This window comes from Anomaloglossus baeobatrachus, chromosome 5 (assembly GCF_048569485.1).
Source record: "Anomaloglossus baeobatrachus isolate aAnoBae1 chromosome 5, aAnoBae1.hap1, whole genome shotgun sequence".
NCBI classification, from domain to species: Eukaryota; Metazoa; Chordata; class Amphibia; order Anura; family Aromobatidae; genus Anomaloglossus; species Anomaloglossus baeobatrachus.
In genome coordinates, this window is record NC_134357.1 from 189552071 (window position 1) to 189567730 (window position 15660).

The window sequence follows — 15660 nt, forward strand, 5'->3', positions numbered from 1 at the left end:
GTGAACTCCTTGGTGGGCGGGACCAACCGCCTGGCCCACCCCCTGGTGTGGACATCAGCCCCTGGAGGAAGGCAACAAGGATATTTTGTGTTTGACTTCGGTGTGCCTAGCCGGGGTGTGGGGTGTGTTGGTGTAGTACCTGTGACGACCTGGCTTGTCCAGGGTGCCACATTCCCCCTTAGTAAAATGCAGACCGTCCGCGGGCTGCCCATCCATCACCGGTTTTATTTTTGGTTAACTGCAAAGAGATAGAAAACGGTAAAAGGCATGTAAAAACATCATAAACATTTTTCAACGGTACGGCTTCCGCTCTTCTCCCACCCAAACAACCTGGCCCTGATGCTGCCCCTAAGAAGTGGGCAGCACCCCTTGACCCCAGTCCAGAACCAAGTTGCCCGAGCAAGGACGGTCTCTTTCAGGGGACCCACGTCCATGGGGAACCCCTGAACCCCCGGAGGATCGCAACCGGTTACGGTAGTGGCGGGCCTGGGCCATCACTTTCCTCCAGGCCCATCCTCCCAAATCAGCCTCTCCGGAGGCGGTAGCGGTATAAGCCAAAACACATTTTTATTTACATTCCACTAGTTTGTGGTTGCCCTGCAAGTTCTCGGGCTTGTCCGTAAGCAGTTCCTTACGCAAGGATTAAAGGCAGTCCCTTCGGGGACAACAGTTGCCGGCAACGGCCGGTTCAATCAAAACATCAATCAGGTTACTTCTTCGGTTGATTCACCTTGAGACGGCTACCACCGCAGGGGGTCGGCCCACTCGGGGACCGGTCAGTACATGGGGTTCTCCTTCCATAGGCAGTTCAGTCCAGAACCACTAACGGCCGTTAGGAACGGCGGCGGAGGCAGTGTACTTGGGACCCCCTCCTCCATCAGCGGCATTCTTTCTGGACCTCCGGCTGCGGTGCTGGCCTCCGGCTCCCATGCAATCAGGGCTGGTTCTGGAGTTTAGGTGGACTGATCGCGACGCGGCACGGCTGCAGCGGCCCCTTGCTCACGGGCTCCCACCACGGCAACCATTCTGCGCATCTCCGCCTTCCAATCCATCAGCTGCTGCAGGCTCTGCGCCCTCACCTTCAAGCAGAACCGGCCCAGCTCCCGCTCCAGCCACGCGGTGGTCCCGGCGGGGAGCTCACCCGGGCCGCAGTCTTCAAAGGCTACTCCTCCTCGGTTCCTCCATAGCTTGGATGCCCCGGTGGTGGGTACTCCCGTGCTCCAATTCGAGGACGCCGCCATCTCTCCATCCGCGTCCCCCTTAGTCTTTTTCCGGCTCCTCCTCTACAGGGGCGGGGTTTCGGCTTTCGCGCCTCCACTACTCGGGAAGACGCTCGAGCGGGGACTTTTCGCACCCAAAATGGCGGCTTCTCCAAATTTTCGGCCGGACACCTCCGGCGGTCACAAGGCGCACCTCTACCAGACGGCAGAGCGGTAAGATCCTGTTCGTGACGCCAGGTTGTCGCGAGCGGAGGAGGGGACGCTGCGCTCAACCACTACTCGGTCCGGCTGCTGCTGCTGCTGCTCAGTGGTGGCTCGAGTGGTGGGCCGGATCCCGGGGACTCGAGCGGCGTTCCTCGCCCGTGAGTGAAAGGGGGGTGGTTTGGTTTAGGGATATTGTCCATGACGCCACCCACGGTTGTGGTGAGATTGGTGACACCACCGCTGCTCTGGACGGGGATCCCGGGAGCGATGACAAGGAGCAGCTTGGATGTTGTTCCTCCCCTCCGTGGGTAGGGGGGTTGGTTGTCCCGGGTCTCGGTGAGGGGGTAGAGATGGATGGCAGGCAGGTTACGGGGCCTGGTGAGGTGCAGGGTCACGGGGGCAGCGCTGTGCCGCACGGCACGGTGGTACTCACTCAGCCAATGATGAATGAAAAGTCTCCGGTAAAACAAACGGCTGGATGGACGGGTCCCACAGACGGCTGCGGTGGCTCTCCCGGTAGGTTGAAGGTGACTGCCTTTCCCTGCACCTGTGTTGTGTTTACGGTTCCAATGGCTTCCCACCGGTAACCCACTCCCCAGATTGGATGGATGCTGAAGGAGCCCCTTTTGCCCGCAGGCTCTGGCCCTGGGAACTGTAGCCTTGGCGGTGACTGTGTTTCCCTTTACGGTTTGAGCTCTTGCCTTCAATCGGGTCTTGACTGCTGGGAAACCCCGGAGGTTCCCTTCGCTAACGGATTTGACCAGTTTTACGGCGACTCCTAGCCTGGTCGGGGTCCGTAAGCCCTGCCGAATGGTGCTGGCTTCTCTTTGCTCCCCGATCCGGTACCGTCGGGCCACCGCCCATCCACGGTCCTTACGGTTCGCTCTAATCAGCCTCTCCTGCAGACGGTCACTACCGTCTGCCAACCTTGCTGTACCGTCCGGGCCACTCACCCGGACGCCGTCAGGCTGCTCCTCTACCACTTCACTTCCTCTCACTCCAAAACTGAACTCTAATCTGACTCCTTTTCCCGCCTCCAGGACTGTGAACTCCTCAGTGGGCGGGACCAACCGCCTGGCCCATCCCCTGGTGTGGACATCTGCCCCTGGAGGAAGGCAACAAGGATTTTGTGTTTGACTTCGGTGTGCCTAGCCGGGGTGTGGGGTGTATTGGTGTAGTACCTGTGATGACCTGGCTTGTCCAGGGCACCACACTATCGCGCACGACATCGCTAGCTATAGCGTGTAAAGCACCCTTAACCTATACTTGTCTTTCCCTGGACTCAGGCTTGTATAGTGCGTAGGGCAGCTGAAATGCTAGTCTCACTCTAGGTTAAAGACACAAAGAAGATAAGATACACAGGTAAAATAAACAGCAATCATGCAAAGCACTTCAAACAACAAAAGGTAATAATGAGGAATGAACCAAGGGGGAAAACCAATAAGGACTAAAGGTACCGTCACACTAAGCGACGATCCAGTGATCCCGCCAGCGATCTGACCTGGCAGGGATCGCTGGAGCGTCGCTATATGGTCGCCAGTGAGCTGTCAAACAGGCAGATCTCACCAGCGACTAGTGACCAGCCCCCAGCCACCAGCGATGTGTGGAAGCGATGTTGCGCTTGGTAACTAAGGTAAATATCGGGATTTATAGAATAAGGGGGCACCTTTCCCCTATTGGGATCACCATCAGCAAAATTGGGGCAAATTAAGACAGGAGAAAAAGTTGCTGTATATAGGGATCAACCAATGCGTTTTTGTTCAATTCAAAAAATTATTTTTATGGTACAAAAATTTGTGCATACAGTACATAGAGTCCACATAAGACAGTGAAAGGGTTAAAAACATTTAAAATATGTATAATTAACGAACACCCCAATACATGGTTCCATGTCAGGAACCTGACACCGAAATTCCGAATACCACTATACTAGATGTACCATACAATAATAAATCCAGATGGGATACAGAGCATAAATGTCATCAGTTACTGCAATCATATACCCAATAGTACATAAAAGTATAGCATACTATCTGACACCACCATTGTTAAATACAATGTAGTAATTATAGACCACCACAGGACAAAAAAACCTTATATAAAGGAAATCAGCGTACAACCATAGAGGTTGTAAAGGCCACATTTCCTCAATATTTAGGGGTTCACAGCATGACTTGTGCCATATGTCCACATCTGCCACATTAATACGTTGCTAGTGTGCTTGCCAAATTCAAAGCACTACTACTAGCATGTTGTGCTGCCTGGTACACTAAAGGAAGCTCTCCTTATACGCCACAGAAAAACAAGTCCTCTCCCTCCTCATCCTCCTCATCATCACCCAATGTTGCCTCAGAATACTGGCTAGGTTGGGTAGTATCACCCATTGGGAAATCTGGCTCCATAGCCACATGCTGGGCACTCAAATCGTCCTCTTTGCGATTATGCAGTGACTGTTCCAACAGACACATCAGCGGGATGGTTAAGCTGCTTTTGCAGCACTGTAAGACCAACAAAAGCAGTAGAGGAATGGTGGAAATGGGCGCTAATAAGGCACACTTTCTCAAGTGAACATGAGCTTAGAAGTTGCATGTACACCAGCTCATACTCCAGCTCACTTTTTTGTTTTTTTTGTTTTTTTTTTGGCTTCTCACGTAGATACGGCAAGTCAAGGTATGTTTTGAGAAATTTCTGAACAACTAGGTTCAGCACGTGAGCCATGCATGGTGCGTATACCAGCTTGCCGACCTTTAAAGCCGCCACTAGGTTAGACCCATTATCAAAGACAACCAGACCAGATTGGAGGTGCTGCAGGTAGAGCCACTGATCGGTCTGTTTTTTTATACCTTGCCACAGCTCTGCTGCAGTGTGTGGTTTCTGATCTAAACAGACCAGCTTCAGCAGAGCGGGTTGCCGCTTTGCCGATGCACTGCTGCACAGCTCCCTGCTTGGCAGTGATGGGGAGGGTGATTCAGCAGCGGATGAGGAGCAGGTGGAGGAGGAGGAGGGGAGACAGGAAGTGGCATATGATGAGGCGGAAATGCTGGTAGAAGTTGGGCCCGTTATTCTTGGTGTAGGTAGGATGTGTGATGTTCCAGTTTGCAACTTTGTCCCAGCCTCCACCAGGTTCACCCAGCGTGCTGTGACAGATATGTATTGTCCATGTCCACAACAACTTATTCATGTGTCTGTTGCTAGGTGGACCTAACTGGTTAAGGGGGTTGGTCAGAGCACACTTGAGATAGTGGCGGCTGGGAACATTGTATTGTGGGGCAGCCACAGCCAAGAGATCACTGAAACACTGTGTTCCCACAAGCTGAAAAGGCAATAACTCCACAGCTAGCAATTTGGCAATTTGCGAATTTAGGTTTTATGTCTGTGGGTGCATGGCTGATTATTTATGCTTCCATTCCAAGATCTCAGGCACAGACAACTGGACACTTCGCTGGGACAAGGAAGTGGATGTGGTTGATGTTTGGTGTGTCTGTGCAATCGCAGCTTGTGGGCAGGATGCATGAAAGACTGCTTCCTGGACAGCAGATTGTGAAGGACGTAGCACAGGCGACATGGCAGTGGTTTGACTTGCAGACACAAATTTGGTACCCTGGTGTTCTGCCCATCAACTGTCTGCAATTTCCAACGTTATGTCTGCTTTCTTTTTGAAACCTAACCTTTCCAAAACTGAACTACTTCTGTTCCCTCCATCTTCTAACCTCCCTAAGCCTGACATCTCCATCTCTGTGTGTGGTACCATGATAATAATTCCTAGGCACAGGGCCGGCGTCAACACCCGGCATACCTGGGCAAATGCCGGGGCCCTGGAGAGCCGGGGGGGCCCACTCGGCCTCGTCAGTTCTGGTGCACCTTGGCCGGGGCCCACTCTCCTTAGTTCTGCGGCCCTCGGGCCGAGTTCCGGGGACTGCAGTCCTCGGCAGGAATCTGCGGCGCCGTCCCTTTAAGGCGCCGAGACTTCCTGGTTTGAACTTCATCTGTGGGCAGAGCTACAGACCGGCATCCTGCTCAGTCCCACAGATGAAGGAGTTGCAGTGCCAGCCAGCGACCCCCTGCACAGTGCTTCCCTCCGGCGCTGTGTGGGCCCCCTCTCCTCCATGACCTGAGCGGTATGTGCCCTCCCCACCCCCGATTTATGCGCCCCAGAGCCGCGCGTGTCTGTCTGTATGTAGCAGAGCTATGTGTGTATGTATATAGCAGAGCTATGTGTGTATGTAGCAGAGCTATGTATGTAGCAGACCTATGTGTGTATGTATGTAGCAGAGCTATGTGTGTATGTATGTAGCAGAGCTATGTGTGTATGTATGTAGCAGAGCTATGTGTGTATGTATGTAGCAGTGCTATGTATGTATGTATGTAGCAGTGCTATGTATGTATGTATGTATGTAGCAGAGCTATGTGTGTATGTATGTAGCAGTGCTATGTATGTATGTAGCAGTGCTATGTATGTATGTAGCAGAGCTATGTGTATGTATGTAGCAGAGCTATGTGTGTATGTATATAGCAGAGCTATGTGTGTATGTATGTAGCAGAGCTATGTGTGTATGTATGTAGCAGAGCTATGTGTGTATGTATGTAGCAGTGCTATGTATGTATGTATGTATGTATGTAGCAGAGCTATGTGTGTATGTATGTAGCAGTGCTATGTATGTATGTAGCAGTGCTATGTATGTATGTAGCAGAGCTATGTGTATGTATGTAGCAGAGCTAAGTGTGTAAGTATATAGCAGAGCTATGTGTGTATGTATGTAGCAGAGCTATGTGTGTATGTATGTAGCAGAGCTATGTGTGTATGTATGTAGCAGTGCTATGTATGTATGTATGTAGCAGTGCTATGTATGTATGTATGTAGCAGAGCTATGTGTGTATGTATGTAGCAGTGCTATGTATGTATGTAGCAGTGCTATGTATGTATGTAGCAGAGCTATGTGTATGTATGTAGCAGAGCTATGTGTGTATGTATATAGCAGAGCTATGTGTGTATGTATGTAGCAGAGCTATGTGTGTATGTATGTAGCAGAGCTATGTGTGTATGTATGTAGCAGAGCTATGTGTGTATGTATGTAGCAGAGCTATGTGTGTATGTATATAGCAGAGCTATGTGTGTATGTAGCAGAGCTATGTGTGTATGTATGTAGCAGCGCTGTGTCTGTATGTATGTATCCAGCAGAGCTGTGTGTGTTTGTCTGTATGCATGTATGATGTGTATCTATGTATGTCAGTGTATATGACTGTATAGATGTGTCAGTTCTATATGTATTTTTGTGAGTTTGTCGTTAAATATGTATATGTATGTGTACGTATGTGCGTGTCTGCGTGTGGATGGGGCCTACTGGGACTCTTCTGCCCGGGGCCCACAAAAACCTGGAGCCGGCCCTGCCTAGGCAGCAGGCTCACTGTCTGGGGTTATGCTTGACACCGATTTCTACTTCCCCTCCTATACAATCTCTTGCCCGCTCCTGTTGCTCCACCTCAAGAAAATCTCTAGAATCTACCCCTTTCTCACCATGGAAACTACAAAAAACCCCACCATGGCTGTGATCCACTCCCACCTTGAATACTGCAATTCTCTATTAATTGGTCTTCTTTTAACTAGACTCTCTCCTCTACAGTCCATCCTTAATGCTGCAGCCAGGGTCACCTAACTGGCTAACCATTACTCAGATGCTTATGCTCTGTGCCAGTCATTGCACTTGCTTCCCATATATCACAGGATGCAATTCAAATTACTTGTTCTCTCAGCCACAAAGCTCTCCCCTTACATCTCACCCTCATCTCTGTATATCACCCTACCTGTTCTCTACGCTCCACAAACTACTTTTGGCTAAAGGCCCCGTCACACTAAGCAACATCGCTAGCAACATCGCTGCTAACGAACAACTTTTGTGACGTAGCAGCGATGTTGCTAGTGATGTCGCTGTGTGTGACATCCAGCAACAACCTGGCCCCTGCTGTGAGGTCGTTGGTTGTTGCTGAATGTCCTGGGCCATTTTTTAGTTGTTGCTGTCCCGCTGTGAAGCACAGATCGCTGTGTGTGACAGTGAGACAGCAACAACTAAATGTGCAGGCAGCAGGAGCCGGCTTCTGCGGAGGCTGGTAACCACAGTAAACATTGGGTAACCAAGAAGCCCTGTCCTTGGTTACCCGATATTTACCTTTGTTACCAGCCTCCGCCGCTCTCACTGTCAGTGCCGGCTCCTGCTCTGTGCACATGTAGCTGCAGGACACATCGGGTTAATTAACCCGATGTGTGCTGTAACTAGGAGAGCAGGTAGCCAGCGCTAAGCATTGTGCGCTGCTCCCTGCTCTGTGCACATTTAGCTGCAGTACACATCGGGTAATTAACCCGATGTGTGCTGTAACTAGGAGAGCAGGGAGCCAGCGCTAAGCGGTGTGCGCTGCTCCCTGCTCTGTGCACATGTAGCTGCAGCACACATCGGGTAATTAACCCGATGTGTGCTGTAACTAGGAGAGCAGGGAGCCGGCGCTCAGTGTGCGCTGCTCCCTGCTCTCTGCACGTGTAGCTCCGTGCGCTGGTAACCAAGGTAAATATCGGGTTGGTTACCCGATATTTACCTTAGTTACCAAGCGCAGCATCTTCCACGCGGCGCTGGGGGCTGGTCACTGGTTGCTGGTGAGCTCACCAGCAACTCGTGTAGCGACGCTCCAGCGATCCCTGCCAGGTCAGGTTGCTGGTGGGATCGCTGGAGCGTCGCAGTGTGACATCTCACCAGCAACCTCCTAGCAACTTTCCAGCGATCCCTATCGTTGTTGGGATCGCTGGTAAGTTGCTTAGTGTGACTGGACCTTAACATTCACACTAATCCAAACCTCCCACTCTCGGATCCAAGATTTCTCCCAAGCTGCACCAATCCTCTGGAATGCTCTGACCCAAGAAATCAGGGCGAACCCCAACTTACACATTTTTTTTAGGGTGGCCTATCACACTCCCTAATCAAATTAAATTTGCACAGACCCTCCACGACTTCTCAGAACATAACGCTTCAATCTTCATCAAACTCCACTGCACCCGAAAACATCTCAAAGATTGGCTGACTGGTTCAGGCAGCATTTATCTATCTCAAATTTCTTTGAGATGGCTGGATTGTCATTGGAAATGAGCAATGCACCTGTACTTTGTCCCCCCCACCTCATTGTATATGTAAGCTCTCATGAGTAGTGTTGTCTTATTTGCTATAATTATAGTATTTTCTATAACTGTTACTTGCTTGTATATGAACCTCTGAAATGTAAAGCACTGCAAAATATGTTGACGTTTCAGAAATAAAGATTATTATTATTATTATTATTATTATTAATGGGGTGCTTGGCTGCCATGTGGTTCCACATACTGGTGGTGGTCAGGTTACCTTTGTTCTGGCCTCTGCTCAACTTGGTCTTGTGAGAATACAATATATTTTTCTATGTGCTTTTCTACTGTGAGAATACATTACATTTTCCTATATGCTTTTTCTATAAGTAAGCTTTTTATTCTATATAAGTATCAAGAGCCTGTAAGCATGTCTACACCAAGGTCAGCAACTGATATCGTGAAATAATAAACAGAATGAAAATATTGATAACAATAGCCGCGGCTGCATCTGTGCAAGTCTAAGGGGTACTTTGCACACTACGACATTGCAAGCCGATGGTAGTGATGCCGAGCGCGATAGTCCCTGCCCACGTCGCAGCTGTGATATCTTGTGATAGCTGCCGTAGCAAACATCGCTACGGCAGCTTCACATGCACTTACCTGCCCTGCGACATCGCTCTGGCCAGCAAACCGCCTCCTTCCTAAGGGGGCGGGTCGTGCGACGTCACAGCGACGTCACAGCGACGTCACACGTCAGGCGGCCAATAGAAGCAGATGGGCGGAGATGAGTGGGATGTAAACATCCCGCCCACCTCCGTCCTTCCGCATAGCCAGCGTGAGCCGCGGGACGCAGGTAAGGAGATGTTCCTCGCTCCTGCGGCTTCTCACACAGCAATGTGTGCTGCCGCAGGAACGAGGAACAACATCGTACCTGTCACTGCCGCGACATTATGGAAATGACAGACACTACACCGATGATACGATTTCGACGCTTTTGCGCTCGTTAATCGTATCAAAAACGATTTACACACTCCGATGTCGACAGTGACGCCGGATGTGCGTCACTTTTGATTTGACCCCACCGACATCGCAGCTGCGATGTCATAGTGTGCAAAGTACCCCTAAATTTATGACTGATGCACTAGACAAAGACTTTGCAAGTTATGTTGTTGGAACACAGGAGGGGCTGGAGGGGAAGTCCCAAAAAATGGATAAACGTCACAGGCTTTCTGCATATGCTTTTAATATAGCCAATGGCATACTTAAGAATTTTACTAAAAGATTAACCCACTATTGCTCTATAAAAAGGCTTGTAAAAATAAATCACATCACTCATGTGCACCTTCACTGAGATGAAATTTATACCAGCTAATCTGTGTGGTCTGAATTTCTCCACTGGCTCTCAGTGACCTTCAATTAGAGATTACAGCAGACATTCACTGTTAAGAAGGAGATTTCCTGAAAACTATGGAATCCTCCTTAAAGCTATGTGCGCTCGCTGCGTTTTTTTGACGTAGCATTTTTGTGCGTTTTTTGCCGCAAAAACAAGCACAAAAACATACCCGCGGCAAAAAAACGAGGCAAAAAATGCATGCTTTTTTACCGCGTCTTGGTGCGTTTTTTGCTGAGTTTTGCTACGTTTTTGCTCACTGCATTTTTAGGGGTTTTTTTATAAGTGAACAATGCCTTTAAAGATTGTTAAAAAAAAAAAATTCTGATGTCATTTCCTTCTTCAATACGTTCTTCATTCTCCACTAGTATATGCAGGAGAGCAGACAGCTGCAGAACTACAAGGCTCAGTATCCTCCATCCAGGACTGTACGGAGGAGTTTTTTGCCCCCCCCCCCGAAAATGACGTGAGCTTCGCCATATTTTTGTATGCTAGCCAGGTACAGCAGGCAGGTACAAGCTGCCCACAACTCACACCTGCCTATTTGTACCCGGCTGGGAACCAAAAATATAGGGAAGCCCTTTTTTTTTAATTATTTAATGAATTTCATGAAATAATTTAAAAAAAAATGACGTGGGCTTCGCCCAATTTTTGAGTCCAGCCTCCAGCCAGGTACAACTAGGCAGTTGGGGATTTGAATCTGCAGTACAGGGTGCTCAAGCTTTCTGGGCAACGCCACTGTGAATTGCAGTCCGCAGCCACCCCAGAAAATGGCGCTTTCATAGAAGCGTCATCTTCCGGTGCTGTATCCAACTCTTTCAGCTGGACTGATGCCGGGTGGCTCGCTGGGTAATAATGGGCTTAGGGCTAGCTGTGTATTATCAGCTGGCCCTAAGCCTGAAATTCATGGTGTCACGCCAATATTAGACATGGCCACCATTTCTAGTAAAGATAAAAAAACACAACACACAGAAAAATATTTTTATTAGAAATAAAACACAACACAATTATTGACTCCATCTTTATTGAACTAAAGAACCCCCCCACCGCAGTAATCCTAGGTCAAGGGTCCCGTGCCGTCCATTCCGGATCCAATATCATCTGATCGGTTTGCTGGAAGGCAAAGCGATCAGGTGATGTGTCAGGTTCAAGGATGTGAATCACATGACACATCAGCTGATTGTACAAAAGCCATTTATACAATCAGCTGATGCATCAGTGCAAAAAAAAAAACAACTACACACTTCTGTGCAGACTCCCGTCCGATCGCTGCAGGACCTGGCGGTAATCAGGTGAAGTTACCTGACCGCATCAGCTGATAGTTTAAGCCGGCCGGGCGGTAAAAAGCCGCTGGACTTATACGATCAGCTGATACCGTCAGGTGCCGCATCAGCTGATCACCGGCAGGACATCGGACGTGTCCCGGGAGTCTGCAGACAGGTGAGTATGAGATTTTTTTTTTCTACTGTTCACATTTGATTTTGCAGCTGCTTCCACCTCCCGTCCGGACATGGCGCAGGACATGAGCGGACATGGCACCGTACGGGAGGTGGAAGCAGCGGTGGCGGTATCGGGAGGATTCACGCTTCTGTGTTTACTAACACAAGGAATCCTCTTCCTGTACACGTCACTGTACTACCCACCCTTTGCAATTATAGCCGCGTTTTTAGTCATAGAAACGCACTAAAACGCAGCTATATTTGCAATTTGCGGTTTTCATTGCGTTTTTGAACATCTCATTGAACTCAATGGGGGGAAAACGCAGTGAAAAACGCAGGAATAATTGACATGCTGCGTTTTTATGGGCACCACAAAAACGCAGCTAAAAAAACGCAGTGTGCAGACAGCAAAATTGAAAACTCATAAACTTTGTTGGTGAAGCAAAGTCATGCAGTTTTCTGAACAAAAACGAATCCGAAAAACGCGCAAAAACGCAGCGGAAAAACGCACTGTGCGCTCATAGCCTAACAGTATGGCAGATGCTACAGATTACAATGTTTTTCTCTGAAGGACTTTCAGAAAAAAAACTTCCAGACAGTGGTTGAATGACCCCTTGCCCTAACTTGGGCCACAGGGTGGGTGCTCTTCGGAACAGTGGACTCAGTTCTCACTCTGGGCAAACCACTATCCCTTGGTGCCTGTGTTGGTGCTACATATCCATCTTCCTTTGTGTTGCTGTGCTGGCTATGCATGTCAACGGTCCAGGTCGGATCAGTGGACTCATCATCGACCACCTCGTCTTCCATCTCATCCTCCTTCCCAGTCAAGATTGTAGGCTGACCTGATGGCAACTGTGTTTCATCATTATCAGCCTCCACCGCTGGAGACAGTAAATCAGGTTCCTCAAAAAGGGCTTTCTTCTGTCCGAAGGTATGTTACTGGGCCACCTCAGGGCCCACACCAAACTCAGGTTTCCTGACACCTGCAGGCCCTGTGAAAACTTGAATTTTGGGAAGCAGAATGACATGGAGGAGGCTAAAGCCCAATGCTACAATGGGCATATTGTAAACTGCTATGGAATATGTATTCCACTATCTGAGTCTCAATGAGGGAGGGACCAACAAATTGTATAAGTAAGAGCAGTGCCTCCCAAACGTATGTTACTGGGCCACCTTAGGGCCCTCACCAAACTCAGGTTTCCTGACACCTGCAGGCCCCTTAAAACTTGAATTAAGAGCCACAGAATGACATAAAGAAGGTGGAGGAGGAGGGTAAAGGCCAGCGCTACAATGGGCGCATTGTAAACTGCTATGGAATATGTATTCCACAATCTGAGTCTCAATGAGAAAGTCCACTATCTGAGTCTCAATGAGGGAGGAACCTTCTAAATGTAGAAGTAAGAGCAGTCCCTTCAAAACGTTTATTACAGGACCACTTGTGGCCCCTCAGTTCAAAGATCAACATACCAATGGGCACGCTCCAGCTAGCCTTGTAAAGTGCTGGGGAATAGCTAACTAGAAATTATGTATGATAGAGGGACCTACAAAATGTATAAGCCAGGGCCCTCCCAATTGTAAAAGTAAAAAAAAAAGTCAAAACACTAGTGTGTAGACACGGGGGTCAGTGAGTGCTCTTGTCCGCTGGCCCAGCCACCTTTAGAAAGACAGCATGGCCCAGGGCTCATCCCAACTGAATACCCGACCTCCTTAATCATGGGCAGAATACTACTCAGACAACATAGGGTGAGGGAATCACAATATTAAGGATCCCTTAAGGAATATTAAGGAATAATAAGGATCATCAAACAATTAACGGCACATAACCAGCAAAACACACAAATGTAACAGGCAACAGAGTCTCACCCTTCCGCTGGCTCACCAGGGATTGGATTGTTCGTGCATCGGAGTTTCCAGGGCCAGCTACTCCGAGAAAAGAATAGTGGCAAGCGTAGGAAGCTTACCGAGCACAGCAAAGTCTGTAGCCAGGTGACCAAATTGTCCCAACCTGGGTTTCTTCCTTAAGTAGTCTCTGGTATGATGATATGATATAATCCTGACAGCTGGAGTCGAAATCCTTAGACTGCGGTTATGGTCTCCAATCGGAATCAAAGTCCTTAGATTGAAGCTATGTAGCCAAGTGATCCTCTAGTCGGAGCCAAAGTCCCTAGACCGAGTCCACAAGGCATCCTGGTTCTGATCCCCTAGCCAGCTCCTAAGAGCTTAGACTGGATCATGCAACATCCATCAACACCTGGTGACTCCCACAAGTCCCTTTTTATAGACCGAGCCTTCCCTTATCGGATTGGTTGTACAAGGTTGCTTCTCTTATTGGATGAATTTCAAGCCATATTCAAATATCCAGAGACAAGGGAGAGACAGGTAAGTTACATAACATCTAGGAATTCACTTAGTAATACAATAGTAAGTTCGCATGACTGATTTATCTGTGCCTGGCCTTCATTAGCCAAGGCAATTACATGAGTCAACAAGAGTCTTGTAAAAACAATGAGGAATTATCCCCCATCTATAAACAAACGGTCTTCATGTCTGGCTGAATTTAAGAAAGTTAACCCATGCTAGGCACTGAGAGTCCATGTCGTCACAACTAGTGTGAACAAACGCTATAAGGGATTTTTTTTTCCTTCAGTTTATTTAGCATTATATACAAGTGAATATACAGAAAAAACTGTTTCTAAACTTTTTGGTCTGTAAAATGCAATTCAGGTTAGGGTTGGCAGGTGTTCTTGTGCACCTGTAAAAGTGGTGTAATACTGTGACATCCTTATTCCTAGAAACCATATGTGAGAAATGCATGCAGGCATATTCTCCAGGCTCTCTTCATTCAGTTTCATCACTTTTCCATCCATTTCAGCCTTTTCCTCAAGCCCCCAGACCTCTTTGCTAGGTCCAGCATAAAATTACTCATTTCCCATTGACTTGCATTATACTTGCTATTTGGAACGAATATACAAGTATTACAAAGTACTCGTTACGAGTGTAGCGACTACTAATATTACGGTACTCGCTCTTCTCTAGAGACCACATAGGAAGGAACCCTGTGAAGCATCACAATCTCACTGATGAACAACTGAGCCAGAGTTTTGGCATTCAGAATTGCTAACAACACAATGAAATGCGTCATCTTACTGAACCTATCTACAACCATCAAAACCACAGTCTTTCCCAAAGACAAAGGTAGGTAAGTAATGAAATCCATGAATAAATGTGTCCATGGTCTATTCGGGATAGCCAATGGTAGGAGATATCCCAATGGATGAGTATGTGTTACCTTGGAATGCGCGCAAATGCTGCAAGCAGACACATTGTTAAAAACATCCTACATCCTGATACAAATTCGGCCACCAAAAACGATGAGAAAGTGGTCCGAGGTTGCTTTACTTCCTGGATTACCCGCAAGTACAGAATTCTGAAGTGTACGGCACAAATTGGGTGGCACAAACAACCTTCCTGAAGGGCAAGAGACCAGGTCATCCCCCTGAGTCATCAACACCACTCGCTCCAGGTCTGGGCACAAGGCCGAGATGACCATCCCATGATCACTACCACCTGGGATGCACTGGGATAATGCATCTGGTTTGATGTTTTTTATCCCTGGATGGTAAGTGACAGTAAAATTAAACCTGATAAAAAACAAAGACCATCTAGCCTGCCTAGGATTGAGATGTTTGCTAAATTCGAGATATGACCGGTTTTTATGGTCTGTGATTACCGTAATGGGATGAACTGCCCCCTCCAGCCAATGGTGCCATTTTCTATTTATCCCCTTCTTTGATTCTAATCAGATTGTAATTTCCCCTTAAGTCCAACTTGGAGAACCATTTAACTCCCACAGTCTGGTTGAATAGATCAGAGTGAGAGGATAGGGGTCCTGGATTGTAATTTGAATCCATTCCCAAAAATCCAAACAAGGATGGAGACCCCCCTTCTTTCTTCTTAACGAAGAACCCTGTTAACACTGGCAAAAAGGAGGGTCTGATATGTTACAAACTCTCAGCAATGTAATCTTTCATAGCCTGTCTTTCTGGACAAGAGATTATACAGTCTGGACTCAGGATGTTTTGCTTCAGGAAGCAGATTAAGGCTATGTGCACATGCTGCATCTTTGTGATGATTACAAAGATGCACGTTTTTGGCCTCAAAAATACACACTGTGGCAAAAACATCTGAAGCTCACAGCGAGCTTCATTGAACATTACTGCCACTGTGAGTTCCATGCAACGACTGAAGTGAGGTGCTCGATCAGTGGTGATGTCACTCAGATGATTTGCGGTCACAAATGGAGGA